The 18,551-nt window shown below is 37.7% G+C and overlaps 1 protein-coding gene across 2 annotated transcripts in view; it reads right to left on the bottom strand.

Annotated features, from left to right (window-relative positions):
- The window catches only part of hipk2 (homeodomain interacting protein kinase 2), a 378,384-nt gene that overhangs the window by 280,404 nt on the left and 79,429 nt on the right, over positions 1-18,551 (bottom strand). The window lies entirely within an intron of this gene.

Consider the following 18,551-nt stretch of genomic DNA (forward strand, 5'->3'; position numbering starts at 1 on the left):
AGATAGATAGATAGATAGATAGATAGATAGATAGATAGATAGATAGATAGATAGATAGATAGATAGATAGATAGATAGATAGAGATCTTTGTGATAAATTCTGTCACCATGATGGAATAAGTGAATACTTTCAAAAGGTAAAATGAGAAAAAGATGACGGTATCAAAAGAAGGTTGTAAAAACCAGATTCTGCAAATGAAACTGGGGTTATTTAAACACTGATGGAGTTTTGCCAGAGTGAACGACTTATGTAAGTCCAGGATATGGACAAGACAAAAAGTCAAAATACTAGTGAAGGTTGATACCAAAGCGCATATAACATACAATATAAAAATGAAATGGAGGAAAGATACTGTCTAAACCTTTGAGTCAATACACATTAACACCACAAAAGGTTTCTTTTATTTATATATCCAAAATCTTGGACAACCAAAAACTGCACATCAAACAGGTGACATGTGAGGACTTCCAATGTACACCTCTAAAAACAGCAGCACCCACAAGAAAACAACATCATGATGCAACATGGCGTGATATATTTTTATATCCGTTAAAACGAGGTTAAATTAACAAGATTATAAACTACATTAATTCCTTGTATTTCAAACCCATAAATCTATAGAATGAAGAATAAAAAAATATGTGGAGCTAAACCAGAGAAAAACTGAAAAGTAAGTCAGAAATTAAAAAGTGGCAAATCAATAGAAACTGAGCTACTGTAAAATGTTATGAAAAATTCAGAAGTCAGGAGGCAAAGCAGACAGTCAACCCCAATCAAAAATAACCAAGATTTACACATTATCTATTTTAGAATATTGAAATATTGAATAAATTCAACCGCCATATTAAATACGCAACCTGCGTCATGTATCATGTCATGCGTCACAATATTGGTGGTCACATGATTGCACCTGAATTCGTGGTTAACAACTACTGTACATTGCTGCAGTAAGAAAAATAAACACAAAATGACTCCACAGACTGACAGAAATCAGTACAAAATGGCAGTAAAATGGTTATCACCATTATAACAACTGTTATGCGTTTAATAGAAGAGGTAGGAAAAAAATCAACATAAGAATGAGGAGGTAAAACATAATAATTATCAGAACCAAAACATCTAGTCAAGAAAACTAAAGCAAGACGTCTATCTATCAAAACGAGCATAAACAAAGCACACATCACACCTATCTTTATCCAATTTATGGATGTTCTGAAAGAGCACAGCAATAACCTTTAAAACCATCACACAAATACCAATGCTCACCATGTATTTCTGGTCCCAGTCCAGGTTAATTCTAGGAGAATTTACACTTAGACTTCAATCGGTGCCTTACTGATGCCATCAAGCAAAGGGCACCTTTATATATTCAAAACTATATCAAGCCTATGGTCAGTAACCATACTAAGAGAAGGTCGCAAGTTCCAAAAAATGCCAATACCCTACGTACAACAAGATGGCAGCAAAAAAAAGATTAGAAAATAAACAAACATATTTAAATATGTTTCAGATACATTTGTAAAGAGCAGAATCAGATTCAACACATGTCGGAACACGTCCAGCAAAATTTCAAAAAATGTGCATAACTAACCTAGTGAAAAAAATTAAAAGGTAACCAAATCATAACAAATGATAATAAGCTCAAAAGGTTGAAGTCCAACAATGATCAAAACTGAACTAAAATGAAAAACAGGATTCGTGACAGTTACAAAGTTTGAGTATATTAAGAGGTTAAGGATCCATAAAACCAGTTGTCAGTATGGGTAAGTTGCATGAGTTGTTCGCGCATGTCCTTCAATAATATAAAGGAACATTGGAATGCCACCAATCCTAATTAGATGGATCTCTTCATGGCACCATAACATCCATCTGTGAGTAGGATTTTTTGCTGCATATTCTTCCATGCCACTAAGCTAGTAAAGTACTAGGACAGTTCAGCTTTGAAAGTGATGTGGTGGCCTTCCCAAGTCACCTGTTCTGACTTGATGAGAAGGAACAAGCTACTTAAAGCAGATACCCATCATTGTGTTTTAGATACATTGACCGGTGAAACCATGCAAAGCCTTAATGAGTCAACAACTAAGGTAATTCTAAGTTCAAATGAGTGACCAACTTGCAATTAGGTAGTTGCACTGCTTGGCTGCTTATTTTATCTTTGAAGGCTACTTTCTTGCATCTTCACATTCTCTCCCTCTCTTAACTATGCAATTTTCTATCTGTGTCTTTTTCCTAATGTGTGGCATTTAGAAGAAAGCAGCCATTCATAGTCTTTCATAAAATCATTTACAGGATCAATAAGAACTTAACATTTCTTCCTGGTGATATTATCTTGATCACCACATATTCTATTTAAATGACTAAGGCCCACAATGCTGTAGGACACCTGGTACATTTAATGGAGCTACTTGCCCCTCATGGGTGACAGTCACATTACAAACCAATTACCAGAATTTTCCATGGCTTGTGAATACATCATTCCTGAGCCCAGGAATTACACCTTCCTCTGACTTGGCATCTCGCTCAGGCTCTGTGAGTTTGTCGTGACTAGAAGCTTGACCTCCATGATCTAATCACTCCCACTGGACAGCCCCTCCCTTTGACACCTGCCCACTTCAGAAAAGCGTGTATCTACTATTTCAACATACTGGTCTATTTATTTGCCGTGATTTCTGGGAGAATTAACACATTGACTTCAATTGGAGCTTTACTAATGCCATCAAGCAAAGGGCGCCTTTATATACACAGAACTAGGTGAAGCTTACAACCGCAGTGTCAACTTGAAAAGACAGAGTGCAGAATTCAACCGATGCACCATTTTTGCAGACGCTACTGACGCCTGCTGTGAGATGAAATGAAAATTCTGTCTAATGGAGCAAACACACCAAGCCACAAGACACAAAAGGTTTATCATAATGAATTCCAAATATGAAAGAGTGGACATACTTCAGCGCACAGCCCCAAAGTCAAGAGGGTGGCAGGGCTGTAGCACTGAGGGATTGAAAATGCGACATCTTGTCATGTTTACAGGATTAGTCACACTTATTAAGTCATTTGGCAGTCTGAATAAAAAAATAGTATGATATGCATGACTGACTGCCTTGTATGAAGCATATATATGCATGAATATATATGAATGCTTTTTTTAGAAATATAAGTAAAAGACATCCAATGGAAATGGAGCCTCATAAATCCAAGGCAGATTTTTCATTAGTCCAGAGTGCTTGGGATGGCATGACTGTGCCAGTGGTTAGTGTTGCTGCTTCATTGTGCTGGGTTCAAATCCCAGTGCAGGGTCTGTCTTGTACATTCTCTTCATGTCTACGTGAGGATTCCTCCAGGTACTCCTGGCTTTTCCTCCCACATCCGAAAAGCATGCTGGTTAAGTGTTACATTAAATGGCAACACTAAATTGGATCAGAAAGAGTGAATGAGGGGGGGGCATACGTTTGTCATGTAGTCACCTTGTTATCCACCTTACAGGGCCGGCACTACCATTTTAGCAAACTAGGCAGTCACCTAAGGCGGCAAGATTTGGGGGCAGCTTTTTTTAAACAATATAAGATATACAAACATTTGTTCACAATACAGCTCTCAGGCTCCCAATAAAAGATTATATTGTTTTGTATTATGATGTCTGGTTTTAATGTCTAATGACCTACACATGTTTGTTACAGGTGGTCTTCCAAATCCCAGAATGCACTGCACTCAGCTTCTCAGTGCCTGTCCTTACATGGAATGTTCTTTTTTTGTTTTTTTTTCCCCCCAAGAGCAGGTTTGTTGTTTTGGCTTTGATTTCATAGGTGCTGACAAAGGGAAAGAATGCAAATACTGTATCATAGACTACGACACAAATAATAATAAAAATCCTCAAAACGATGCAGCAATGGACACAAAGATACAGTAAAATAAAATTAAACAGGCAAAACAGGACTACAGATCTTAAATATACTAGTAAATGATTATTTTATTTCAAAGTATAGTACAATCCACTCCCAAATGTTTACATTAAAACATATGTTCATACCATTCAGCTTCATTCACCACTATGACATTTACATGCTAAAAAAAGTTCTCCATACTCCGTTTGTCACTTTTTAAAACCGACTGAGGCTGTGCTTTGATCTGAAAGTTATACTGCATTATTTGCATACGTTAGCGATGATATAACAAAGACAATCATTACATTTTTGTAATTATATTAGGTTTCCCCATTTATTTCAGTAGTCTAAATGAAAGGTAGCTGCCTTGGCAAGATGATAATTAGATTGTCACCATCATTGTAAGCTGCTTAGTCTGGCAATTTAAATACAGACCTAGATATTTTATACTGTATATACAGTAGCTTAAGTCATAGCTTGATTAAGTGATGCATTTTTTTGCTCATCTTAGAGAAGCATTTTATGTGAAATAATAAATAAACATATAAGGCCTGCTAATACAGCCAAATTCCAACATGTTTTTGAAATGCCACCCCTCAAGTGTGTATTTTTCCTAAGACAGTCTTGTAAACAGATGCTACTGTTAAGAATACCAACATCCCCTTGACATTCTCAAATTTTAATTTCACTGTTTTGTATCCAGCATCTCCATATTTTGTTCTCCCCTCCGTTCCTCTAGTTTTTGATGTACAGGTCTAGAAGTGTTGATTTCACTCAAAGCAAAGGGGGTGTGGTGGGGTGCCATTCACAGCAAAATTGCTAGAGTTGGCCCTGCCACCTTGCACTCAATGTTGCTGGGCATCAACTCCTCATGACCCTGAACTGGATGAGCAGGTAAAAGATGAATATGACATTCATCCACTTGCATGTCATCATAGTATCGCATGCTACAAAAACCAGCCATCAAACATTCTGGGCCTAAATAAGCATACAGCTTTATATTATGTTATTTTATCCAACATCAAACACTACCACCTCTCCCTTCATGCCATCACTCTACCTGAGATGAGATGTCGCTTTTGCTCCACACTATGCCTTCCTGCAAAATCAAGTGGTACCTGTTTAAAGGTGGGCTATCATACCATGAAGAGTAACCAAAAGACTCTGGGTCAGAAGTTCTGTCAGTTAAGTGTAGCTGTTTGTCACACTGACATCACACTGGTCCCTTGTCTTTAAACCCCCTACGGTTCAGACACTGAATTTATCCTATAGGCTCTAAACTTTGTCAGGCTTTTTCAAGACCTCTAGAATGGATCCCCAAAATTCCCTAAATCTGCATTTATGAATTTGAAATAATGTATATTATGTGTTTTTCTATTAAAAGTACAAACCCATAATGAAAATGTAACACTGACCATCCCCCTTGGAAAAAAAGAACAACTCTAAACAAAATTGGACACCAGAAAGCTCTTTTTTGTGTTATGCTTATGTAGCATCAAATTATTTTGCATGAATCACTATCATAAATTTTGCAGGATATTGAAGCTAAGAAAAACATAGGTTTGTAGCAAAAAAATTTAAAAAAAAACCATTCTGATCCTCACATCTAATCTTTAAAATTTTGTTTAGAGCAGGAGACTATCCCAGCAGCATCAAGTGAAAGGAAGAAAAGACTATGGAATGAAATCCAAGTCTATGGCAGGCAATAGGCACACAAACCCACCTCCATTCATAATGGAGTCGACAGTTAACGCAATGTTTCAAGATGCAGGGAAAAGAGTGAAGTACCTGGTAGAAATAAAGGGTGAGCTTGCAAACTCCATTCAGTGAGAATGCTTTAGAAATTAAAAATCAAGCCATTAAAGCTCCGAGGCAGCACTTCCCTCTTACAGTAATTCATTTATTAATTATTTAACACTTTTCAAGTCTTTTTCAGCCTTACAATGGATATCTAAAATTCACAGCCAGCAGATAAAAATGATGACCTACTACACACCACAAATTTTGTGGCCTTATTACAGTACGCCTTCATAATATAACCCTCACTCCATCCAGTTTCTGAACTTGGCTTTTGCAGCATCCAGTTAGCCTACTGATGCCAATGTCTTGTGACGCAGCCCTGAAACACATGTCAGTCCTCCACAGCGCACAGTCCTTAATTTATCACAAGGCAGACTTTATAATAACAACACCACACTTCTTTCCTCAAATTGCACCAACTGTGTTTAAGAAATAAATTGAGATATGAATTTCTCATAAATATTTTATATATATATATATGTGATCTTTTTTTTAATTAATATATAAAAAAGCAGCAAGAAATTATACTGTATAATAAATAAGAACCCAAACTGGCACCTGCCACCCACCTCTTCACCACTGCAGTCCTGGAATACTGGCAATTCCATCTCTTTACAACATGACACCTAAATCAGAGAACTACAGCATCATGAATTACAAGTCATACAGGATTTAACCAGTGAAGCAGGACAGTCCCAGTTTTGAATGGACTTAGTGGATGCTTAGTTAATTCACGTGGCAGACAACTCTAGGTGAATTAAATTATAAAATGGGGACAGCTAATCCTCAAAGTGATTAATTCAAGGGCCTTACTATATCGGGAGGCAAGAAGCAACTTAGAAGCCACTGTGCCCAAGCAGAAGAACTTACATTAGTGCACAGTGGGATCTAGAGGAATACAAATTTGAAGTATGGTGAGCTGTGAGAAAGACCTTCAAAAAAAGTGAATGAGAAATTAAACACCTAATGCTCAAAACAGGGGTACGACAAAAGTGTTCTACACTGTAGTCTCTTGGGGAGCCAACTTGAGATCGAACAACGTATTACAGCTAAACAAACTTATCAGGAAAGCCTGGAACATCATAGGGCTAACCCCGGACGCAAAGGAAGAGGGGTTGGGGAAAAGAGAATTGTGTCAAAATTAGAACAGACGGGTCTAACTGCAGCCCGCAATATGTATGACACAGGTCACGGAACACCCACAACATCAATCACAAAATGCCCTCTGAGGCTGATAAACTTCTCACAACCATAATCTTAACCATAGTGTAACTGGGCATACAATGGGTGTTTTGCCACTGACGTTGTTGGCATTACGTGAGTAATCTCATAGGTACTGCAGTCTGCAGTTACACTGTTCAAATTGGATGCCATCATGAAAAATCCCCTCCATCCCCACTAGGAGGCGCTCTCTTGGAGCACTTTTAACCACAGGTTCATTCCGCCACACTGTGCTAAGAAGCTCCTCTGGGGGGCTTTTCTATCAGAACAATCCAATGCTTCCTCCCAATTGCCCAGACTTAATGCTTATGCTCTTTAAGTTCACTGGTATTCATTTTACTATTTCTGCACTATATATATTCATTATTTATTTATTTATAAATTTATTTATTGATTGTTGTAAGATGCTAGAGGTCGCTGTTGCCCCTTTCAACCCAACAGACAGACACACTGAACACAGAGTAAAATCACCAAGAAGGTATTTAATTATTCTTCTTGTTATAGTAGTGCCCTGAGGCACCTCCGCCACCATACACAGGCAATACATTACTAATAACTACAATTAATCAACACAAATCTTTCCTTCCACGCCTCCCAGCAAGCTCTGTCCTCTACCTCCCAACTCTGGCTCACTTGCTGGGTCTCCAGCAGTCCTTTAGTGTCTGACCCAGAAGTGCTTCGGTTCTTCCGTCCATGTGACTTTCCCGCACTTCCGGGTCAGCTGGAGAAGTTGAGTTTTCTGTCAGCCTGGAATTACTTCAGAACTTCTGTCCCCATGACTTGATAGTACTTCTGGGCTATGGAAAAGATGCGAGTCCCTAGGTCCCCCTGCAGCGCAGCATCCAGAAGGGCTGAGAAGCCGTACTCTTAATCCCATGGTGCCCAGCGGGAATTCGGGGCACTGCTATGCTGCAGAGAAATCACCATCTGGCATTTTGTGGGAGGCAGTGTCCCACAGTAGCTGCTTTCTTCTTTGGGCGTCCCAACCAGGTTGAGTTGCCAGCCGTCTACCACATTGTATTCTTCGTCCTGTTAGTCTGTATCTTTGTTTTTTATGTTTCTGCAGCTGTATGCATCTAACTTTCCCCTTGGGATTAATAAAGTGTATCTAATCTAACCTAAAACTAGTTTGTGGATGTAATTCCCTCATCCAGGGCAAGGCAGGTCCACCAATGACAATTTCTGTCCACAAACACAAATCTTACCAAATTCCAATTCACCAATCAACTCACATTTGCATGTTGGTAGAAAGCTGACATATTCATTTGTGAAACTCAATTACAGTAAGAATGTGGTAGAATGGCACTCAAGGTACCACTCCAGTACATATCTATTTGGGGCAAATTCAAGAATCAATCTAATCTGCAAGTATTAGAGATATGGAAAGAAACTGGAGCAACTAGAGAAAGCCCACATAAACATGGAGATGTAAATGAGCTGCAAACTCGGGTCACTGGTGGTGGTGGTGGTATGAAGCAACAGCGCTAACCACTATGCCACCATAGTACCTAAAACCTGACTCTGCAAAAAGGGAAACTCATTAAAATACAGGAAAAATATGCCAGCTGAACCCGGGCCCCAAGAGTGAGAGGCGGCCTCACTAAGCATCTCATCATTGTGTAGTTTGAATAACAACATGGTGGCCTTTTTTTTAGCGTCTTTTGCTTTTATTCCACCATCTCAGTGCATTGCACTCGAATCCTACAGATGTCATTGATATTCACATCAGCATACTGTTTGTGGCAGGTTACATTCAAAGAGAGAGAGAGGGAGTGAAAGAGACAAAGTCAAAACATAAATATGCATTTACTTTAGTTCAGAAATATATCACAGCTCTGCACAGCACAATGAATATTTCATGAGGAAAATAAACACCAGCAGTTGTAGGTTTTATCTTCTTTTCAATTAGAAGATATTTGCAATGCTTTTTGCGTTATGTCTTTAAAAGAAGGACGCAAATAATAGATTCAAAGGTAATCATTTTTAGTGTTGCCATAAGTATACATAACATTACTTTCCGATCTTACAACTAACCGACATGTCTTAGTTAATATCTAATTCAGTTTTCAGCAATAAATATGACTGTATAGAGGAATAAATAATACTCAATAGTAAGATGACATAAAGTGACATTCACCAGGTGGTCACTTTCCTTAAATTAAGGTGCTCCCACTTCAGTCCCCTTAACAGCTAGGAATTGTTGAGGTGTGGATTCCATCTCTTTGTAGAAAACTTGAAGTAGTAAAACACACCTTTGAAGTATGTGAAGGAGCGAGCTACTTGGTAGTAGCATTGCAAAGCATACCTTTCTCAAACCTGCTTCACACAATTTAGGATCATGGGACTATAGGCTACCCAAGCAAAACTGGCCACAAAACAAGAATTAGCTTGGGACAGGGTGCCAGTCCGTCATTAGGCACACACCCACACTTTGGAATAACAGTCATTTTTATTCATTAAAAGGTGTCAGAGGTATACCAGCAATCTACACACTAACATTGACAGGGTATTCATCTTTGCAACAGAGTATTTACAAATTATGTAAGCTTGGGGACACAATAACAACAACATCCTAAAGTAGTGCTAAGGTCTTTTTACGTACAGTAATTTCAAAATATACATGCTTCCCATCTGTCTTTCTTCTCCTAATTCTCCTTATTGAATCACAAAGTGCAAATGCCTATTCAGGAAAACCCAACTGCAAAGAGCTATTATCAGTCCAGCACTGGAATGGAAGACCTTTCAACCGAGCAGTGTGTTCTTGCACAGGGGAGGAAAAAAATGTCAGAGCTCTCAATATAAAAAAGAGCAGCCAACAATAAGAAGTAGAAGAGTATGTATATGCCCAAGAGGATGGCACGGTCCATGGAACTGTACTGTAGATGAATCCATTTAATGCTACTCACCACTGCACCCATTGTACTTAATAATGACAGACGCAACTAGAGGGAATCTCCAGTCCTCGACTTTGCACAAGACAGCATATACTGTACATATTGAAGTGAGTCATACGGCCTGGAAACTCTGTTCTGACATTTGCAGATGTTTGATGACGATAACGTTTGTTTTTGTGTGCATATTTTAGTAAGGAAAATTTGCATTTGTATTACATGGCAAAAGCATAAACACTCAAATGTTTCGAAAGACCATAAAATATAGCATCAAATTCTAAAACCGGCATGATCCAATCAAAAGTCATTAAAACAATAAAATATCTATTACTGATTCATTTTTTATCTTTAAGGCCATGTCATATTACACAACTTTTACAGGGATTTTCAGTGTCAGTTTTCATTTACTTATTCTTGTTGAGTTGGGAACAGCTGGTAGTGCACTCAGAAGCACATAGCTGGTCTCGTTTTGAAATGGCTGAATCTCACAACAGTGGTTTATTTTTTGATTTTTTTCTATTCTAAAATGACATGGATATGCTGTTTCATAAAAAGTACTCAATCTCAAGATGTGGATCAACACTTGCTAACACTTTTGGCTTATAAAATGGATGTATTTGGTAAGTTTTAATGCTTTTGTTTGGCACACAAGTACCCTTTGCCTCTATTATAAAACGCAATAGCAGGCTACTGAATTTTAAAAATTTATAAAAAAATTCTTCACTTTGGAACACAATTTCATGTGAAAAATTGATATATACCTTGATTGTGAAGAAATAATTTAAACTTGAAACATGCTAAACTTATCTGTTAATGAGAAGTGAAGTGATGAACTTAGTCAAGCTACATTTTTCAGAAAAAGACCAAAAGATGTCTTCAAAAAAATATACAGTATGTCCATTCTGTTCACATTGTATTCTGCCAACATTAACACATATGTATAGGCATGTATAAGTGTTGCTTACATGGTGCATTTCTTCTAGCAGTAAGCCTACAAACCATGAGTGAAATCAGGGTAGTCTCAATTAGTTAATTAATTAATTAATTAATCTCTGTGGGATTTCACTATTAGGTTCTGTGACAGTGAACTGAACTAGGTTGGAAGCATGCACTGAGAGTACATTGCCACACCCACCTCATTAAAATTAATTTTATTGTCATTATTCTTCAAAGAGCAAAGAAAAGTATTTGTTGCTAGTCCCATGGCTGTAGAAACATCAAAAAATACGGCAACACTACACTACAGGGCACAACAACATAGGAATCTGACAATGACTTCTTTAAAAGCAACAATAATAAACAATACTCACAAGCATCTATAATCTACTATATATATATATATATATATATATAAAATCCTAAACCTGCAACAATTTTGTGCAACGATTTTATGTGACATTTTTACATCACGCTTTAAATCTGGCTTATTTTAAAACCTAAATATATATGTTTGGTATCATTCTTTTCAGAATTTATCGAACATTAATGTGATGTTGTTAGATTTTCAGATGTTTTTAAATTCTAAACTAAAAAATATCAAGAACTCACGTCCCGCGAGACGAGACTTTGTGCCAAGAAATTTAACCACGCCTGGAGCTGGAAATAAAAGACAAAGAGTAGATGGCTTTTAAATGTTTGAAGCACCACACGAGATGCAGATAATGCAGCATGGCAGCAGCAGCAAGCCAGGAGCTGATTGAGCAAAGAGGAGGTAAAAAAAAACTGTATTTGGTTCCCATTGTATCACCGTTTAAGAGGGGGTTTTGGAGAAGCGACCACGTCTCCTTAGGGTGCGTTCAGCCCCCCTCTTCACAACGCGAGTGGCAGAGATGCAAAGTGGCTGGCGTGTAGCGCAGGCAAGGGGAGTTGGCGAGCGACACGAACAGGGGGTAAGCCCCCTAGTACTAGTATAACATATTATTATAACAGAATCAAATTAAAAAATATCAGAAGTAGTCTTACATTATGTCTCAGAAACAAAAGTAACCACAAAAGTAATAATAATAATTGTTGCAGTAATAGAAGCTCTGAATATAGGTGCTCAGTAGGCTCTAACTTCTTCAGTGCTGTAGATTTTGACCAGTGTTACACGTTTTAGACTAACTGACCAATGAAAAATGAATTAAAAAGGAAGTGACTACGACATTAAAAGTGACCCTGATCTTGGGTAAAAATGGTTGCTCCCTGCTAGGCACAGACGTGAGGTTTGAGACAGAAGAAAAATTTCTTTTGTAGGTGAATAATAATAATAATAATTCATTACATTTATATAGCGCTTTTCTCAGTACTCAAAGCGCTATCCACACAGGGAGGAACCGGGAAACGAACCCACAATCTTCCACAGTCTCCTTACTGCAAAGCAGCAGTACTACCACTGCGCCACCTGTGAGGATAGTGAATAAGCAGCCGATGTGGACATAAAGAAAAATGAGGCGGGGGTCAGAATAAAAATTGCTAAAAGTTTCAAATGGTGCCACTTAGGTGAATGTATCAGTCAATTTGTGCTGTGTAACAAGACCTTATGGGATAAGTTTGGTATTTTTCAATTCAAAGTTGTTTCTTCACAAACATGGTTTATATGTATTTGCCATCTGAAGCTGTGTTCTAAAGTGAAGCAGTGAAACTTTCTAAATATGTCCATTTTTAAGCCAAAAGTTGTTTTGAAAGTTGTTGCTGCATCTTGAAAATCACAGATTGTAAAATAATTTATATACATGTTATTTTCAAACAAAAAAAAAAAAAACACCATTATGAGTTTCTGACATATTAAAAGAAGACCGGATGTACATACACTGGCTCAGAATTTGTCTTCTTCTGCAACACCCTTTCACCCCCACGGAGTTTCCTCTCAAAATACAAAATCACAGTAAACTGTTTGTCGCACAGGTTGATTTACTAACATATTTATGTGGGAACTGCGATCACACAAGCAAATAGAAAATGTACCTTTATCTTGAGGAAAACAGTACCAGGGATATGAGATACAATCATTATTTCCAGATCCCTTTTGTTGTCACAAATGTGTATCAGAAACATGGAAGGCGTGATTTCTTTAGCTGCTTCAAAGAGGACATATTCAGTAAGTTTTTAGGCATTTATTTTCCAGTGTCGCTCCATGCCCCAGAGGTTACATTATAAAATGCTAGGACTGACTATTAATAAATATTTTTTTTTAATTATAGAAAGCACTTACTTTTAGAATACAATTTCACATGACAAATGTATATATGCTATGTTTGTGAAGAAATAATTTCGACGTGAAAAATACCGAACATATCCTTTAATGGGAATAGCAAATCATCAATGATAAGGCATTCAGAAAGGTGCTATTAGTCAGTTACTGCTATGTAACAAGCACTTACCTCATGCTTTGCTTGGTCTTAAAACTTAATAAAAAAGCACCAGTGACACTTCAGAACAGGGGCTAGCTGTTGTGCACCGATTTGTCATTTACTGCTGTATAATAAGACCTTAACAAAGACTTTGTTTGAGTTACATTAGAATATGGGACTAACAGATCCATTATAGCAAGTCATTTAAGTTCCAGTTCTAAACTGTTAATAAAAAATCTGAGGGCGCAGGGAAGCTGGAAAGATGTCTGCCTTTATAATTATAACAACCATCTGTCTGGTCATAAGGTCCCAGAAGGGAGGGCAAGTATTTAATATTTTGTTTTTCTTTTGCTTCCTTCTCTTGCTGAGACTGGTTGCCCAACATATACATAGATGTATGTCGTAAAAATACTTTGCTGCATAATCTGAATATTGATATTATGCTCCTTTTGTGAACAATCCTGTCTGTTTTTTGTGTGTGTGCTTTGCTGCTTTATTATAAGGTGGACTACACTCTAATCAAGAGCTCTAAATGAAAAATAAGTTGAACTGAACTGTATGAATAACAGCCCCCATTCTGCTTATGTTATGGTCTGCTGCCTTTTTTATTTAAGGTGCTGGGTGGTATCAGTGACAAATTACATACGGTTAATGTTTCCTTAACATATATTCTTTACATTTAATAACCTTTTTACCATAAGCAATAAACCAGATGGCCCAGTCTTTGACAGCTCAACAGTGGTTAAACTCTTACACATGTTTGCATGTGTGTGTGTGCGTGCAAAAAAGACTTCAATCTAATATTGATCACCGAAACTTAAATGGATTGCAAGCCCCAAAGGGATGCAAACAAAGCACTCAAGCTTTTTCATACTGTACTGTGTTTTAAAAGCCTTTATTTACATCGTCTAAATGAACAAATTAACTGACTAAATAACACTGACTGACACAAAAGCCCTGAAAGTCAGTGGGTGCTTATAATGTCTGTGGTGATGCATTTGTCTTAGAGATTTCCCCCAGCTGATTTTTGAAATATATTTTTAAACATTTCCAGTGCTTAAGCAGTGGGGAAAAGTCAAAAATCAAATAAGAACTTAACCAAGGAGTGGAAGACACTATATGGCACTAATTGAATTGTGACTTGGGCCTGCTTGAATTTTATTCTGGTGAGTGAGTGAAGCCTCAGCAGACTTAAAAGTGCTGGTTACATTTGTGTTACTCCAAAACGAAGGGAAAAAGGGATAGCATTTGGGCAAATATGAACTGAGGTAAAGAGGTAATGCAAGGATGCAAACTTATTCACTGCATTGAATAAAACAAGTCCTGAAAAAAATGACAGACCCAGAAATCTCTTTTCCTGAAGTGCCTTTGAAAGGGCAGGAGTATAATATGTGTCAAATACACGCCTGGTGGAGCTTTTCTAGCATGTGGGTAACTGTGTTGTTTCTCTACCTGCACCCCTCTAAAGTTCCTGGCTCATATTTACATAATGCATTTGAACAACTCCACAAGCTTCAAAGCAAAAGGCTCCGATGTGTAATTTGCCTGATGGTAATCACAGTTCAATGCAATTCCTTTATTACATTATAAGGAGTTACAAGATGACATTTGATAGGACTCTACATGACAATGAGAATGTCTGCGAAAATCTGCTGGACACAAAAATTACATTTCTGATTTGCGCTCATTCAACAGAGAGGTTAGCATGTAAATGCAGGTTGTAATCAAGATTTATGACATAAACTTAGATTTGAAAGATGCTTTTAAAATACGGGTGAGAACTGTGAACATCAATTACATCATAAAGTAGCTTTGAAGGCATTCTGGGTAATTTTCATTGTTTTCAGAGTTGGCTTTGGATGTGGGTTTTTATTTTGTTCATTTGCTTTCAATTTTATCATTACAGTAATCGCACGTACACGGGGGAAGAGAATGTAGTACTATAGTATTATTATTTATTTTTTTATTTTATAAAAATTGTTTCACCCTGAAAGCTACAGCCAAGCAATAAACTTATAACATTGAATCATGTTTTACTTTAACGTCTTACTAACCGAAATTATGTTTACAGTCTGCATTTTTACATGGCCCACTGTACTGAAAAGAACAGGTGAAAAGAAATAATTTGATGAACTATGTACAGCATGAAAAGTGGAAAGCACCTACAGGAGCCGAAAGAAAGGCAAAGGGGTGTTGGTGTGGCACAGATTGCAGCAGAATTCCGTATTACAAGACATCATCAATAGCTGTATTGAGTAAAGGTGATTTAATGTTCAGTGAAACAACTGCTAAAAATCTCAACTCTGCAAAGCCTTAAATTTGTACTGCCTCATTATACAGTGGGCTTGAATGAATGTCTACCAACAACAAAACAATAGTTAATTGTTTTACTCACTCAAAAGCACTGACCTGTTATCTTTATATCACATTTTGAAAAACAGCATCTCCATCATCTATAGAAAGAAATAGTGGCTTTATTCTCTTCCATCGTGGCTTAGCTCAATTGGATAGTTTGCATTTTTTTTTTGTTTTGTTTTGTTTATTTGTTTTCATTTCCTCTTTGTTTTTCTTACTTCAAAAGCTGCTTAACACTGATTACTTAATGGCATTGTGAAGTTAAAGACGATATTCAGTTGGAAAACATTGTTGACCTTTTCGAAAATGCAAGATTATAAATTGGTAAAAAATACAGTGCAAACAATTAATTTCAGATTTATTGTTAAGTGTAGTTTACACAGTAAAACGAAGTGCATGCTTGCCCAAGTGCATCAAGCCACCACTATCCAGCTGCCTGAATCTTGTTTTGTCGATTATGTCAAATATAACATCAAAACAGCTGAGCTTCTGTTCAAAAATGTTATATTTCATGGGCAATTTTACAATAGCAAAACTTACTAAAAACAGGTTTGGTAGTTTAAAGTTTTTTTTAGGGGTGTAGAAAGAAAGGATTTGCAACACTGCATTAACTACAGTAGCAATTACATTGATGCCTTCATTTCCAGCTTGCCTTAGACGCAAGGAAACCACTTCCTCCTGTCCTCCATCTCTTCTGCAGCTGCCTTGACTTGCATACACTGGTAAGCCACATTTCTCCGTGTGACCAAAAAAAGGACACAGTGTCTTGAATAGGTCACTCACTAAAGTATTATTATCAACAAGTATCAACAAATAGAAAAACAAAAATGATGTTTCTACGAAGTTTCTACGAAGTCACCAAATTATAATAATATTTGAATAAAATTAGTAAAAGCATTTTTGAGATTTTGGAGTATTTAGTTTTTCTGGGAGAATTACACCTAAATACTGATATATTGAAATGTCCTTTCTTTGTGAATACCTACTAATTTAAATGTAGAATCATGCCCAATTTCAGCTTTTAAATTACCATATTTACTCATGTACCACGTGCCCTCATGTAAGACGTGCACCCTAATTTTTACCAAGAAAATCACGAAAAAAATTTCCCCGTGTACAACGCGCATTGTGATTGTATAGGAAGAGTTTAGGGCACATTTTCTGTGAAATGCCCTTCTGTTTTTGTTGCATGACTAAAGAGCGAGCGAGCAAGAGAGGGAGAGAGCAAACGAGTAAGAGAGACAGAGAACACGCATGAGCGAGCGAGAGAGAGAGAGAGCAAGTGCGAGAGAGAAAGAGAGCGCACGAGCGAGAGAGAGAGAGCGCGCGCAAACGAGCAAGAGACAGAGAATTCGCAAGCGAACGAGCAACTGATAGATAAAGCGCGAGCGAACGAGCAAGAGAGAGAGAGAGAGAAAGCGAGAGCAAACAAGCAAGAGAGAGAGAGAGAGAGAGCGCACGAGCGAACAAGAGAGAAAGCGAGCGAGAGAGCCCAAGCAGAAGAAGTAAACATTACAGAAAAAAATTTCCTCGTGTATGACGCGCACCTGATCTTCTAATGCTAATTTTCAGGAAATAATGTGCGAGTGGTACACGGGTAAATACGGTAAATGGGAAAGTGTTTTTATTGATGAGCATGTGAGTTAGTGAGTCATCCTTGCATTATATAGTCACACGTGTGTATGGGAGACAACTTCAGGGTTCATCTAATGGTAATTACACTCCAAGCCAGTTGGAGGTGTGGTCGCTTAATCCGTGTTCTCTTCCTCCTTCTGCAGAACAGATGATTGGCAGACAATCAACCTATAAAGTCACTTCCACCTTCCAACCACCTGAACCTGCCCTTTCCACCTCATCTTTCTGAAAAATCAGTTTTGTCCCCATCTCGGAATCAGTCCTACTAATACTCTCATATGAATAAGACATCTCAACAAATATTGTGTGTATTTTCCAATTCATCAACTCTCAATTTTTCAGGGTTTACCTAGGTGCCCCAACCTTTTATGACTTGTTGTTCCATTAATTTACAATATATTGTTACGCATGTGCATCTGAGGATCTCCTCACAGGCTCGATCGATATATGTAATAAAACCCACCGAGACGAGAGGGGGCACTGTTACTAACATTGTCTTCTCCTTCTCTCCCTGCAGCATCAAGAATCCGCCCACTGAGAACACCTGGCCCCACTCCTTCCATTTCCCCATCTATAGGAACCAGAAGGAGGCTTCTTTAGTGACAAGATCAATCAAACAGAAGGAGCCCCCAAGCAAACAGACCCTGAAACTCCAGATAAAGCCAAGCTTTCTTGTTTATTTGAAAGTCCGATGGCAAGAGGCCTAAATGCCTCGAGGCATTTCTTTTTTGGTTGAATTTTTTGTTAAATTAAACATGTGACGACCCTGTTGGCTCTCCAACTTTTATTTCAAGGCCTGTCATTCCTGCACCCAGCCACAGACAAAATATATACTTAATATAAATTTGCCCCTAAATCTTGAAGGCTGCTTAATTCTAATTAATTTTAGTAACACTAGGACATGGAGCAGATTCCTGAGAGCAAATAATTAAATACATTTTATTTAAACAGGATGGACTGAGCCATGATTTAATTAAGCCAAAGCAATACACAAGTCACAGGTTTCCATTAAACTTGATCCACTGTAATTTCTACACTTGCAGCACTGCTCATGGTCTCCCAGTGAAATACTGCAAGCACTGAACTGAACACTTTGTGGTGCACAGTTCAGCACCAAAACCACAAGGCCAAATTCTGCTTCATTAACCAGGGTTCATGTTTATTAGTCTTCTTGCACTCAGTAAAGTCCAGCTCTTCATTCCGTCATTCATCTATCTATCCATTTTTTATTTTAAGGTTGTGCAGCGGTGGTGCTCATCCTTTCAGCATAATGAGCAAGGCAGAAACTGACCCTGAACAGGATGCTGTCCATTATAATACACATCCACACTTGCTAATATTGAGTCAGTTTAGAGGAGCTAGTTAAGAATGCTGCATGAAACTCACATCAGGAGACAGGATGTTTTTTAGATACAGGGCCCATAGATCTAGCAGATTT

Source organism: Erpetoichthys calabaricus, chromosome 1, assembly GCF_900747795.2.
Source record: "Erpetoichthys calabaricus chromosome 1, fErpCal1.3, whole genome shotgun sequence".
In the NCBI taxonomy this organism is placed as follows: Eukaryota; Metazoa; Chordata; class Cladistia; order Polypteriformes; family Polypteridae; genus Erpetoichthys; species Erpetoichthys calabaricus.